Here is a 14,834-nt window from a genome sequence, read left to right on the forward strand (position 1 = left end):
CCATTACCCTTGTTTTGCTTCTGTTCATCTTATATCCTTCTTTCAAGATGATTTTCTACTGTCCTACTGTTCTTCCAAGTCCTTTGCTGTCTCTCGCAGAATTACAATGTTGTTGTTGTTGTGGTCTTCAGTCCTGAGACTGGTTTGATGCAGCTCTCCATGCTACTCTTTCCTGTGCAAGCTTTTTCATCTCGCAGTACCTACTGCAACCTACATCCTTCTGAATCTGCTTAGTGTATTCATCTCTTGGTCTCCCTCTACGATTTTTACCCTCCACGCTGCCCTCCAATACTAAATTGGTGATCCCTTGATGCCTCAGAACATGTCCTACCAACCGATCCCTTCTGCTGGTCAAGTTGTGCCACAAACTTCTCTTCTCCCCAATCCTATTCAATACTTCCTCATTAGTTATGTGATCTACCCATCTAATCTTCAGCAGTCTTCTGTAGCACCACATTTCGAAAGCTTCTATTCTCTTCTTGTCCAAACTATTTATCGTCCATGTTTGACTTCCATACATGGCTACACTCCATACGAATACTTTCAGAAAAGACTTCCTGACACTTAAATCAATACTGGATGTTAACAAATTTCTCTTCTTCAGAAACGCTTTCCTTGCCATTGCCAGTCTACATTTTATATCCTCTCTACTTCGACCATCATCAGTTATTTTGCTCCCCAAATAGCAAAACTCCTTTACTACTTTAAGTGCCTCATTTCCTAATCTAATTCCCTCAGCATCACCCGACTTAATTAGACAACATTCCATTATCCTTGTTTTGCTTTTGTTGATGTTCATCTTATATCCTCCTTTCAAGACACTGTCCATTCCATTCAACTGCTCTTCCAAGTCCTTTGCTGTCTCTGACAGAATTACAATGTCATCGGCGAACCTCGAAGTTTTTATTTCTACTCCATGAATTTTAATACCTACTCCGAATTTTTCTTTTGTTTCCTTTACTGCTTGCTCATTATACAGATTGAACAACATCGGGGAGAGGCTACAACCCTGTCTTACTCCCTTCCCAACCACTGCTTTCCTTTCATGTCCCTCGACTCTTATAACTGCCATCTGGTTTCTGTACAAATTGTAAATAGCCTTTCGCTCCCTGTATTTTACCCCTGCCACCTTTAGAATTTGAAAGAGAGTATTCCAGTCAACATTGTCAAAAGCTTTCTCTAAGTCTACAAATGCTAGAAACGTAGGTTTGCCTTTCCTTAATCTTTCTTCTAAGATAAGTCGTAAGCTCAGTATTGCCTCACGTGTTCCAGTGTTTCTGCGGAATCCAAACTGATCTTCCCCGAGGTTGGCTTCTACTGGTTTTTCCATTCGTCTGTAAAGAATTCGTGTTAGTATTTTGCAGCTGTGACTTATTAAACTGATAGTTCGGTAATTTTCACATCTGTCAACACCTGCTTTCTTTGGGATTGGAATTATTATATTCTTCTTGAAGTCTGAGGGTATTTCGCCTGTTTCATACATCTTGCTCACCAGATGGTAGAGTTTTGTCAGGAATGGCTCTCCCAAGGCCGTCAGTAGTTCCAATGGAATGTTGTCTACTCCGGGGGCCTTGTTTCGACTCAGGTCTTTCAGTGCTCTGTCAAACTCTTCACGCAGTATCATATCTCCCATTTCATCTTCATATTACAATATAATTGGCAAAACTCAAAGTTTTTATTTCTTTTCCTCGAGCTTTAATTTCTGCTTCAAATGTTTCTTTGTTTTCCTTCACTGCTCGTTCAATGAACAGATCTGAAATACATCGGGGATAGGTTACAACCCTGTCTCACACCCTCCTGAATCACTCCTTCCTCTTCATCCCCATCGACTCTTCTAACTGTAGTCTGGTTTTTGTTCAAGTTGTGAATAGCCTTTTGTTCCCTGTATTTTGCCTTCAGAATTTCAAAGAGAGTACTCCAGTCAACATTGTCAAAACCTTTCTCCAAATCTACAAATGCTATAAACACAAGATTCTCCTTCCTTAATCTAAGATAAGTCGTAGGGTCAGTCTTGCCTCGCATGTTCCCCCATTTGTCCAGAATCCAAACTGATCTTCTCCGAGATCGGCTCCTACCAGTTTTTCCATTTTTCTGCAAAGGGTTCGCGTTATTATTTTATAACCATGACTTCTTAAACTGATAGTTCGGTAATTTTCACACCTCTTAACAATTGATTTCCTTGAAACTGGAATTATTACATCTTTCTTGAAGTCTGAGGGCATTTCGCCTGCCTCACATATCTTGCCCACCAGAAGGAAGAGTTTTCTCATGGCTGGCTCTCCCAAGCCTATCAATAGTTGTGATGGAATATCGTCTTCTCCTGGGGCCTTGTATCGACTTTTTTACAGCTCTGTCAAATTCTTCTTGCAGTATCATATGTACCATCTGATCCTCATCTACATCCATTTCCCTTTCTACAATACTGTCTTTATGGTCTTCTCCCTTGTGTAGACCCTCAACAACTCCTTCCACCTTTCAGTTTCCCTTTCTACCTTACGACTGGTTTTCCATCTGAGCTCTTGATATTCATGCAGGCGCTTCTCTTTTCCCCAAAGGTCTCTTTAATTTTCCTGAAAGCGGTATCTATCTTTCGCCTAGTGGAAAATTGTTCTTAATCCTTATATTTGGTCTTTCGCCATTTTGTATTTCCCGTCACTCTCATTTTTAAGCGTTTTTACTCCCTTTCATCTGCTTCATTTGCTTCATTTTTATATTTTCTCCTCTCATCATTTAAATTCAATATCTCTTGTGTTATCCTATGATTTCTATAAGGCCTTAAATAAATATGGTGTTAATTATGGGAAGAAACTGATTAAAGGTATGTCGCAAACATACATCAAGTTATGTGCAAAAACCTGACTCAGGAAATATGATTCGTCAGACGTATCTTCACATTTTAGGCAAGTGAAGTGGACATACACGAATCAAAAGTTGCTCCAAAGATGCCACTCGTAACTGACCAGTCACTTCAAATTTAAACTTACGTCATGAACACTTTCTGGCTTGAAAGTTAAGCAAGTTGTTGAGAGAAAAGAAAACCCTTACAACTTCAAACGCTAGTTGCGTTGGTCTACCACAAAATCACGTGAATAACATAACTAAGATAAAAAAAATAGTGTGACCCTCTCACGTTCCCGTTAATTTAAGAAATTATATTGATCGGTTAAGAATGTGTACTTGCCGCAGCCATCTACTCTCACATACGGATGGGATGGTAAACGCCACGGTGCAGTGCACCTACATTCTAAAAAACTTTAGTCATTCCTGTCAACTGTACTGCTGTTACAACTTATCATACACAGACAGAGAAAAAGTCGCGACACTAAGAAGTTGTTGGGCGCCATCAGCAAAAGTTGATAGGCATGGTTCTATGTCTGAAATATATGTATCCAAATTTCGCGCCACTCCCATGAGAGTGGCGCTAGTAGAGCCACTATGGGCATGCAAATCACGTTTGCTTCAAATACGTGACGAGGACAACAGCAACAAAAACTCGCTGAGGTTTAACAAGGTCGGGCAATGAGGCTATGAGAAGCGGAATGTTCCTTCTGTGGTATTGGTGAAAGACTTGGCAGAAATGTGGCCACTGTACATGGTTGCTTGCGGCGGCGGTCACTAGAATGTACGGTTGTAAGAAGACCGGGATCTGGACGGCCATGTGGCACTACCGAGGGAGGAGACATGTTCAACGTACGGCTCTGGAGCATCATATTGCATCTGCGGCAGCGATTGGAGCAGCAGTCGGCACCACAGAGACAAAACAAACTATTTACAAAAGTAAATCAGTTACGTCAAGGACAGCTCCCAGCCGGACGCCCTGTAGCGTGCATTCCATTGGCCCCAAACCACCGCAATTAACGATTTCAGTAGTGTCAATCGAGAGTTCACTGGAGGTCAGGGTAGAAGTCTGTTGTGTTTTCTGATGAATGCTGGTTCTGCCTCGGTACCAGTGACGGCCGCGTGTTGGTTACCTGGAGGCCAGTTGAGGACCTTCAGCCAAAGTGTCTGTGTGCCAGACAACTGGACCTACACCTGGAGCAATGGTGTCTGGAGCAATTTCGTATGAAAGCAGGAGCACTCTCGTGGATATCCCATGCAACCTCACTGCAAATTTGTACGTCAGCATGCTGGTTCGACCTGTTGTGCTGCCTTTCATGAACAGCATACCAGGTGTTGCTTTCCAACAGGATAAGGCTATCTGATATAAAGCAGTTGTAACCCAATATGCTCCAAAGAGTTGTGAGTGGCCTGCTCGACCACCAGACCTGTCTCTAATTTAGCACATATATGCTATCATCGGACAACAACTCCAACGTCATCCACAAACAACATTAACTGCCCTTGTATTGACTGACCAAGTGCAACAGACATGGAACTCCAGCCTACAAACTTTTATCAGACATCTGTACAACATAATGCATGCCCGTTAGTATGCCTGTATTCAATATTTTGGTGGTTCTCCAGTTATTAATACATCAGAATTTCAAATTTGCAGTGGCTTATCTTCTGCAATCTTTCTGTGTTAATCACTTGAGAATGTTACCTGGAGAAATACATTCCCGAAATTTCATTACTCTACGATAATTTTTATTTTGTTATTTCTTTTTTGTGTTACAGTTTTTTCCATCAGTGTATATGAACTTGTACCTTTAAAAAGAATTTATAGATCTGTTCATTCTGTCCAAGGCGAAAGGCCGACTAATTTCAGTATTAAATCGAAATTGTTAATACAAGTTCTTCTCTTTTCATTTAATCAGCCTGAAAATATCGGATCGCTTCTGTACTGAAGGACCCATCAAATCTTGTGGTCAACCAGACCAAATGGGCATCGTCGTAGAGAATCCAGCCATGTACTACGTGTGCAGAATGCACGGAGACGAACTCGTCCCCGAGGTGTACGGATGCCCCGAGGACACCATCTTCGACCTCAGTCTTAAGAGGTACGTTTTCTTTTGTCGTACTCGAACGGCGATTTCATCAGGGGTAGTTGTGTATGGGGAAGAGATGGTGACCATCACGACGAGCTATAGACTAGTTATATAAACTCTAAATTTTCAAGATTCACTTACCTTCCCACGATAATAACTCGCCTTTACACCAGGGAGGCCGAAAACTGCGACCAGCCACACTATTGTTGAATGGATACTTTATTTTTTCTTATCTAATTTGGATCCTATATCCAACGCCAACCCGAAAAGAGGATTTCTTGTAAAAATTTCAAGAATTTCGTAAAAAGGCTCTAATGTTGTCAAGCCATCAACTATAAAATTGTCTATAAGGTTACTTATTACTGTTACTGTATAACACCGGGTTTCACACAGGGCTTCATACAATTGCCATTGGCATAAATTTAATATTCTTTTGCGATCTGGACAACTCTAAGCATTGAAGCTGCCCAATAAGTCTGCCTTCTCCTCTCTCTGCAACTCTGGCTCAATCCTCGCAGTCTAGTTTTAGTTTTTAGATTATTTGATCTTCCAGCATTCGTCTTGCACATTTTCTCAGCATCGTAACTCTGGAAACGTGAAACATTTCGCACAAATGCCAGTCACTAAACAACGAAAAAAGATGTTTGTTTCATTACCTTTTAATTATTTTGGTAGATATCCCCTTAAATCTGTCGATGGAAATTCCACAATCACGCAATCTGTGAAATGATCTTCATCGAATTCCAGAGATTGTGCAGAAATTCGTAGTCGTTGTTGGTCGAACATTCCAACAGATTACCTTGAAGATAACTGGTTTCTTACGATCTGAACAAATTGCCGTTAGTGAAAACGAGCACTGATTCCCTATTCTGTGAATTACATACACTTCACGTGCAATCGGTTTCTTTTGGCGAGCAATTGAAGGCTCACCTAATTATACAATCCCTTTTTATTCCGCATGGTCCTAGGGCACTAGCTCTTGACGCCTCGAATTGAAAAAATTCAGTCTCCACCAATATACCTTCTAAATTTCATTGTTCTGCTACTTTATTTTTGACGGATGAGCGGTTATCCCTGCGCAATTGCTCCACGGATACTTAAAATGAGATTGCCTGTGGCTCACATATCCTTCTCCACAGCGATGTGAAGTGCAAACTGCACTTGGCTCCACGATATATTTAAGGGTTTCTTGTCAGAAATGTCATGCTGTAATATTATCTGTAAGACTTCGTTGATATTCATATTGGCTATTGCAAGTAGCAACACGATGTAGAATTTCAGGTGGATTATACACGAAGCTACTTTTATAGCTAATCTTTTCATTCCAACCATTTGTAGTGTGTTAACCAGTATTAGGAATTAAATAGACAGTAACAATGATTGCCCAATGCAATTTATTATTATCATTACAAAAAAGATCTAGTGAAATTTGCAAAACACATAAAGCCAAGATATTTTCACATCTAGATACTTTCACATCTCTTTTGTGTCATTATTTTTCCCTGACTAAAAATTCTCATTCTCCAGATGTGTTGAGACTGTAGAGGACTAAGTTATCTTCGAGGAGGCCTAAGCAACGTGGTGCCGACTACATCTGCAGTAAAATTCTATTTTGAAGCGAGTTCGGCTTCTTGGATTCTGGCTAAATTCAGCATCCAATTCGATTCTGTTCTCTGCTCTTAAATTTTCCTGAATTCGTGATATATGTTTTGCTTTAATTCTTCATGTAAAGTAATTGTACAGTCAATAATTTGGTGAAGAAATGAGTTTCTAAAATTATATAATCTAGGAAGAGATAACAGAGTAAAAAAATATTTTAGCAGTGCAATGTTTAAACTATTTACTCTCCGCCTGTGTTCCTGATTTTTTACGAGGTCTGCTTGGAAGAGAATATCACCAACTCCTTCGCCAAGATTTGCACTTCTCCATCTACAAGCAACCCACCTCTCTGGCTAACGCAGTAAAGTAATATTTAGAACTATCTCTCAATAGAAAACTAGTATAGAACGTACATCTCCTGAATATCCAACACAAAGCTTGAAACCGACTGGAACTACTAAAACCAATGACAGGCCGCACCTGGTGTCTGCATCCTTCTACATCCTTCTACCATTATCCTCTCCTGTAAATCTCCCATCCACCCTATCCTAACTTACACCACCGATATCTTGATTTGTGCCTCTCCTAAATTATATGAGACACCTGAAATCCTGGAAAGACATGCGCTCTACCTCGTCGTATATATATGCCCACCTTCCCCAACTGGCATCCTGTACCAACTCATCCACTTCTCATATCTTCTTGTCTTTCTAGAGCACCTTTGGATCCGATACATTAATCGCAGCATCCATTCCCAGCACCCCATTTTCCACGCACTAATAACCAATCCATGTACCCTGTTGCGCCACTACATCCATATTTCGCTCTCCATCACCTCCATGCCTTACACCTCCGTGCCTTACTCATCCTCTTCTGCTGGAATTTCAGTCAACTCCCACTCCCCACCAATGAACTTAGTCCCAAGATATATCCCTCTTTTCAACCCTTATCACAACACTCCAACTCACACCACCCTCCATTTTCGTCTTCCCCCTTCTTCCATCTTGCTACCTTTTAGTCCCTACCTGCGGTTCTTAAGGGTCCCTTAGTCATATTCATCATTCCATCTTCATCATGACAATTTTTTCCATGTGTCACACAGCATTGTCAGTACTCATCAGTGACTGTATTTTAACTATAAAATAAAAACGTCAAACGAGTCTAAAAATCATCAGTATTTTCCATCTAAGCGTATTTTACAAAATACTCGTTTATTGTTTCTTATTTTTATGTAAACATTGTCTATATTGTCCATCTATGTACTGGATTACAAAATCGTGTGTTATTGTCACTTTTTGTATATCTTATCCAACTTTAAATACAGTTTTTGTAACCTTTAGCTGAAGAGCGGTTTTTGCCCGCTGCCAGCTGTTCAAGTTGTCGGAAATGAAATAATAACAAAAAAAGAAAAAAAGATCAGTGGCTATAGTTATGGACGGGCAAGTGAATGTGGTGTTTACCAAAGAGCGGATTGAAGTGCTTCGTCGAAGCTGAACTTATGGTAGGTATGAGCTAGTGTAATGCTGAAGTATACTTTAAAACTTGAAGTAAACAGCAGTCTCGTCAAGTGTTATTAAGACGTCGTGTACTGGGTTATATGGAGAGACGGCGCTTGGCCTGATGGAAGTTCCTCATTGGCACGGGTTCAGTTGGCCTTTGTTCCCGTATTAGACGGCGACATTTATGTGGCTCGCAAAATTAAAATGTTTAGCGCCTTTAGTAGCTGTTACATTGGGAAGGCGTTGTCCGCTGAAGGAAAGTTGAATTATGTGGTGGAACAGAACTGAGCTTTGCTTCGGCATTATGTGGGTGAGCAGGTGCAAGTCTGCGAAACTTTGGAATGATTGGGCTATTAGCCTATCACAGCAACGGTTCAGTAACAGTTTGTTAATGGACGGCTACTGGTAGAGCGTATTGCGTTTTTGAAGTAAAATAACTACGGAGTAATTTTGTGGCGCCATTGACTGACGTTGAGAATATTTTATTTACAGATAGGTTTTACATTTTTTCTTTTATGGAAATATTTTATTAATGATAGTTAAAACCATTGTGTTGTACAACCCCGAGCTCGGAGTGGGTTGTGGGATTGTCTAATCATTTTGTTTGATGTTACATGTAAGTTCGTTTCTTGTTTTCCGTACCAAACTGTAATCAGAATGTTCACGATACGGCAGGCAGTCGCTGTTGGCATAATGTGGGGCCTGGAGGCGTTTTGTCACCCGTTTGTGACAGCCTTTGTAACTAACAGTGTTTTTCGCTTAAAGACATTATTTGATATAATAGATTGTAATAAAGAGTTGTGAATTTAAAACTCTAAGATCTGGATTGTGTTCTTATGCACTCCCGTGTTTGAATATAATTTTGTCCTTTCTCTGTATTTAGTTTGAACTAAATCAATCCTGAACACACTGATGATGCTAGTGAGACACACGAACGCTGCATGTAGTGTCAGTGAACGTGTGTGGAATGAGGAAGGCGCGAGCTATCTCAGTCTGACGACGGTAGACTAAAATGGCCCCGAGGCTCGGCTCGAACATTTCGGAAACTGCACAACTTTTTGGGTGTTCAAGGACTGCTGTGGTGAGTGTTTTCAACGCATGGCGAAACCAATGTGAAACCACGTCCATACGTCATGCGATTGGGGGTCACCCCTCGTTATAGATGTCGGACGTCGTAGGCTGGGTAATGGTTAAAATGGCTCTGAGCACTATGGGACTTAACTTCTGAGGTCCAGTTCCCTAGAACTTAGAACTACTTAAACGCGACTAACCTAAGGACATAACACACATCCATGCCCGAGGCAGGATTCGAACCTGCGACTGTAGCGGTCGCGCGGTTCCAGACTGTAGCGCCTAGAACCACTCTAGGCTGGGTAGATTGGTAAAACAGGACAGGCGGCGAACTGTGGATGAACTAGCATCAGACATTAATGCTGGGCGGAGTACAAGGGGGTGTGAACACACGGTACACCGAACACTCCTAGTGGTGGGCCTCCACAGACGACGTCCATTGCATGTGCCACGACATCCGCAAGTACGACTGAAATGGGCACGAGATCATCGGCACTAAACGTTGGCGCCATGTTAGAGCGTTGCATGTTCTGGTGAATCCCAATACCTTCTTCATCATACCGACGCGAGGGCGCTAATCCAGGGGAACAGTTCCTTGACTTCCGTACTGTGCGACGAAACAAACTGGCTGTCGGCATCCGTGAGGACAGTGGTGCTCGTGCAAGGCGCCCTGCTGGCCCAGGAGCGTAGTAAACTGGTTGCAGACCACGTACACCCCTTCATGACGATCATGTCTACCGACATCAGTGACATTTTTCAACACGATAATACACCACGTCACAAGGCCAGAAGTGTGAAGGTGTGTTTCGAGGAACACAGTGGTGAGTATTAGTTGATGTGCTGGTTCCCAGCTCTCCATATCTGAACCAGATCGATCACAAATGGGATGTGATTGAACGTGACGTCAAAACTCATCGCCCCATCCCAGTAATTTACGGGAATTTAATGATTTGTGTGTGCACATGTGGTGCCAACTCCGACTATCGACCTACCAAGGCGTAAATGCTTCCATACCACAACGCGTCGCCGCTGTTATCCGTGCCAAAGGTGGACATACTGTCTATTAGGTAGGTGGTCATAATGTTCAACCTGTTGTTCTTGTGGTCTTCAGTTCTGAGGCGGGTTCGATGCAGCTCACCATGCTACTCTACTCTATCCTGTGCAAGCTTCTTCATCTCCCAGTACCAGTTGCAACCTACATCCTTCTGAATCTGCTTAGTGTATTCATCTCTTGGTCTCCATCTACGATTTTTACCCTCCACGCTGCCCTCCAATACTAAATTGGTGATCCCTTGATGCCTCAGAACATGTCCTACCAACCGATCCCTTCTTCTAGTCAAGTTGTGCCACAAACTCCTCTTCTCCCCAATTCTAATCGATACCTCCTCATTAGTTACGTGATCTACCCACCTAATCTTCAGCATTATTCTGTAGCACCACATTTCGAAAGCTTCTATTCTCTTCTTGTCTAACCTATTTATCGTCCATGTTTCACTTCCGCACATGGCTACACTCCATACAAATACTTTCAGAAACGTCTTCCTGACACTTAAATCTATACTCGATATTAGCAAATTTCTCTTCTTCAGAAACGCTTTCCTTACCACAGCCGGTCTTCATTTTATATCGCCTCTAGTTCGGCCATCATCAGTTATTTTTCTCCCCAAATAGCAAATCCCCTTTACTACTTTAAGCATTTCATTTCCTATTCTAATTTCCGCAGAATTACTCGATTTGATTCGACTACATTCCATTATCCTCGTTTTGCTTTTGTTGATGTTCATCTTATATCCCCCTTTCAAACACTGTCCATTCCATTTAGCTGCTCTTCCAGATCCTGACTGATTCATAATAGCCCACCCAAAATCACTTAGAAGGTGGTGGTGGTAAGTACCTATGGGACCAAACTGCTGAAGTCATCGGTCCCAAGGCTTACTCCCTACTTAATCTAACTTAAATTAACACACACTCATGCTCGGGGGAGGACTGGAACCTCTGACGGGGGAAGGCGCCCAAGACAGCGCGGCTACCCCGCGAGGTGAAATCACTTAGAACAGAAACCTGAAATTTGGAGATGATGTTGATCTTATGCTAAAGGCATCGTTTAAAGAGCGATTTTTCGATTTCCACCCCTAAGGTGGTAAAATACCAGATGAAAGTTTTTTGAAAATATGTCACTATTAGGGCAATTTTGAAGCTAGATTTCCAGAAATTGGTATTTGGTTTATCGGGCATAAATAAAGAAGTACATGTTTCCCGCATTTTTAGAAATTTAATGCATATGGGGGTGCAATGTGAAATAGTGGTGTTTTCCTTTTTTGTTTTTTTAATAAATCGTTATTAAAAAACAACTAAAGAATTTTTATAGATATATCTATGAGAACTGTTATTTGACTTCTCAGTTACAAACAAAAAATTTGTGTTTCTATGTTCTTGGAAATGCAACCGGTAAGGCGTTGAACCCCCTCCCCATGAAGCAAGGACCTTACCGTAGGTGGGGAGGCTTGCGTGCCTCAGCGATACAGATAGCCGTACCGTAGGTGCAACCACAATGGAGGGGTATCTGTTGAGAGGCCAGGCAAACGTGTGGTTCCTGAAGAGGGGCAGCAGCCTTTTCAGTAGTTGCAGGGGCAACAGTCTGAATGATTGACTGATCTGGCCTTAAACACTAACCAAAACGGCCTTGCTGTGCTCGTACTGCGAACGGCTGAAAGCAAGGGGAAACTACACCGTAATTTTTCCCGAGGACATGCAGGTTTACTGTATGTTTAAACGATGATGGCGCCCTCCTGGGTAAAATATTCCGGAGGTAAAATAGTCCCCCATTCGGATCTCCGGGCGGGGACTGCTCAAGAGGATGTCGTTATCAGAAAACTGGCATTCTACGGACCGGAGCATGGAATGTCAGATCCCTTAATCGGGCAGGTGGGTTAGAAAATTTAAAAATGGAAATGGATAGGTTACAATTAGATATAGTGAAAATTAGTGAAATTCGGTGGCAGGAGGAACAAGACTTTTGGTCAGGTGAATACAGGGCTATAAATACAAAATTAAATAGTGGTAATGTAGGAGTAGGTTTAAAAATGAATAAAAAATAGGAGTGCGGGTAACATACTACAAACAACATAGTAAACGCATTATTGTGGCCAAGGTAGACCCGAAGTCCACGCTTACTAGAGTTGTACACGTTTATGTGCTAACTAGCTCTGTAGATGACAAAGAAATTAGTGAAATTTATGATGAGATAAAAGTTATTATTCAGATAGTGAATTGAGACGAGGATTTAATAGTCATGAGTGACTGGAATTCGAGTGTAGGAAAAGGGAGAGAAGGAAACGTAGTAGGTGAATATGGATTGGGGATATGAAATGAAAGAGGAAGCCGCCTGGGAGAATTTTGCACAGAGCATAACTTAATCATAGCTAACACTTGGTTCAAGAATCATGAAAGAAGGTTGTATACATGGAAGAACCCTGGAGATACTAGAAGGTATCAGATAGATATGTAATGGTAAAACAGAGATTTAGGAACCAAATTTTAAATTGTAAGACATTTCCAGAGGCAGTTGTTGACTCTGACCACAATTTATTCGTTATGAACTGTAGATTACAACTGAAGAAACTGCAAAAAGGTGGGAATTAAAGAAGATGGGACCTGGATAAACTGACTAAACCAGAGGTTATACAGTTTCAGGGAGAGCGTTAGGGTACAATTGACAGGAATGGGGGATAGAAATACAGTAGAAGCAGAATGGGTAGCTTTGAGGGAAATAGTAGTGAAGGCAGCAGAGGATCAAGTAGGTAAAAAGACGAGGGATAGTAGTAATCCTTGGGTAACAGAATAGATATTGAATTTAATTGATGAAATGGGAAAATACAAAAATTCAGTAAATGAAGCAAGCAAAAAGGAATATAAACGTCTCAAAAATGAAATCGACAGGAAGCGCAAAATGACTAAGCAGGGATGGTTAGAGGACAAATGTAAGGATATAGAGGCTTATCTCACTAGGGGAAAGATAGATACTGCCTACAGGAAAATTAAAGAGATCTTTGGAGAAAAGAGAACCACTTGTATGAATATCAAGAGCTCAGATGGAAATCCAGTTCTAAGCAAAGAAGGGTAAGCAGAAAGGTGGATGGAGTATATAGAGGGTCTATACAAGCGCGATGTACTTGAGGACAATATTATGGAAATGGAAGAGGATGTAGATGAAGATGAAATGGTAGATGTGATACTGCGTGCAGTGTTTGACAGAGCACTGGAAGACCTGAGTCGAAACGAGGTCCCAGGAGTAGACAACATTTCATTGGAACTACTGACAGCCTTGGGAGAGGCAGTCCTGACAAAACTCTACCATCTGGTGAACAAGATGTATGAGACAGGCGAAATACCCTCAGACTTCAATAAGAATATAATAATTCCAATTCCAAAGAAAGCGGGTGTTGACAGATGTGAAAATTACCAAACTATCAGTTTAATAAGTCACGGCTGCAAAATACTAACGCAAATTCTGTACACACGAATGGAAAAACTGGTAGAGACCAACCTCGTGGAAAATCAGTTTGGATTTCGCAAAAAAATTGGAACGCGTGAGGTAATACTGACCCTACGACTAATCTTAGAAGATAGGTTAAGGAAAGGCAAACCTACGTTTCTAGCATTTGTAGACTTAGAGAAAGCTTTTGACAAATGTTGACTGGAATACTCTCTTTCAAATTCTGAAGGTGGCAGGAGTAAAATAGAGGGAGCGAAAGGCTAATTACATTTTTTACAGAAACCAGATGACAGTTATAATAGTCGAGGGGCATGAAAGGGAAGCAGTGGTTGGGAAAGGAGTGAGACAGGTTTGTAACCTATCCCCGATGTTATTCAATCTGTATATTGAGTAAGCAGTAAAGGAAACAAAAGAAAAATTCGGAATAGGAGTTAAAATCCATGGAGAAGAAGTATAATCTTTGAGGTACGTCGATGACATTGTAATTCTGTTAGAGACAGCAAAGGACTTAGAAGATCACTTGAACGAAATGGACAGTGTCTTGAAAGGAGGATATAAGATAATCCACAAAAGCAAAACGAGGCTAATGGAATGTAGTCGAATTAAATCGGGTGACGCTGAGGGTATTAGATTAGGAAATGAGACACTTAAAGTAGTAAAGGTGTTTTCTCATTCGGAGAGCAAAATAAGTGATGATGGTTGAAGTAGAGAGGATATAAAATGTAGACTCAATGGAAAGGAAAGCGTTTCTGAAGAAGAGAAAATTGTTAACATCGAGTATAGATTTAAGTGTCAGGAAGTCGTTTCTGAAAGTATTTGTAAGGAATGTAGCCCTGTATGGAAGTGAAACATGGACGATATGTAGTTTGGACAAGAAGAGAGTAGAAGCTTCGAAAGTGATGCTACAGAAGAATGCTGAAGATAAGATGGGTAGGTCACATAGCTAATGAGGTGGTATTGAATAGAATTGGGAAGAAGAGGAGTTTGTGGCACAGCTGGACTAGAAGAAGGGATCGGTTGGTAGGACATGTTCTGAGGCATCAAGGGATCACCAATTTAGTATTGGAGGGCAGCGTGGAGGGTAAAAATCGTACAGAGAGACCAAGAGATGAATACACTAAGCAGATTCAGAAGGATGTAGGTTGCAGTAGGTACTGGGAGATGAAGAAGCTTGCACAGGAAAGAGTAGCATGGAAAGCTGCATCAAACCAGTCTCAGGACCACAACAACAATAAAGCTTTG

The sequence above is a fragment of the Schistocerca serialis genome, chromosome 5 (genome assembly GCF_023864345.2).
Source record: "Schistocerca serialis cubense isolate TAMUIC-IGC-003099 chromosome 5, iqSchSeri2.2, whole genome shotgun sequence".
Lineage (NCBI taxonomy): Eukaryota > Metazoa > Arthropoda > Insecta > Orthoptera > Acrididae > Schistocerca > Schistocerca serialis.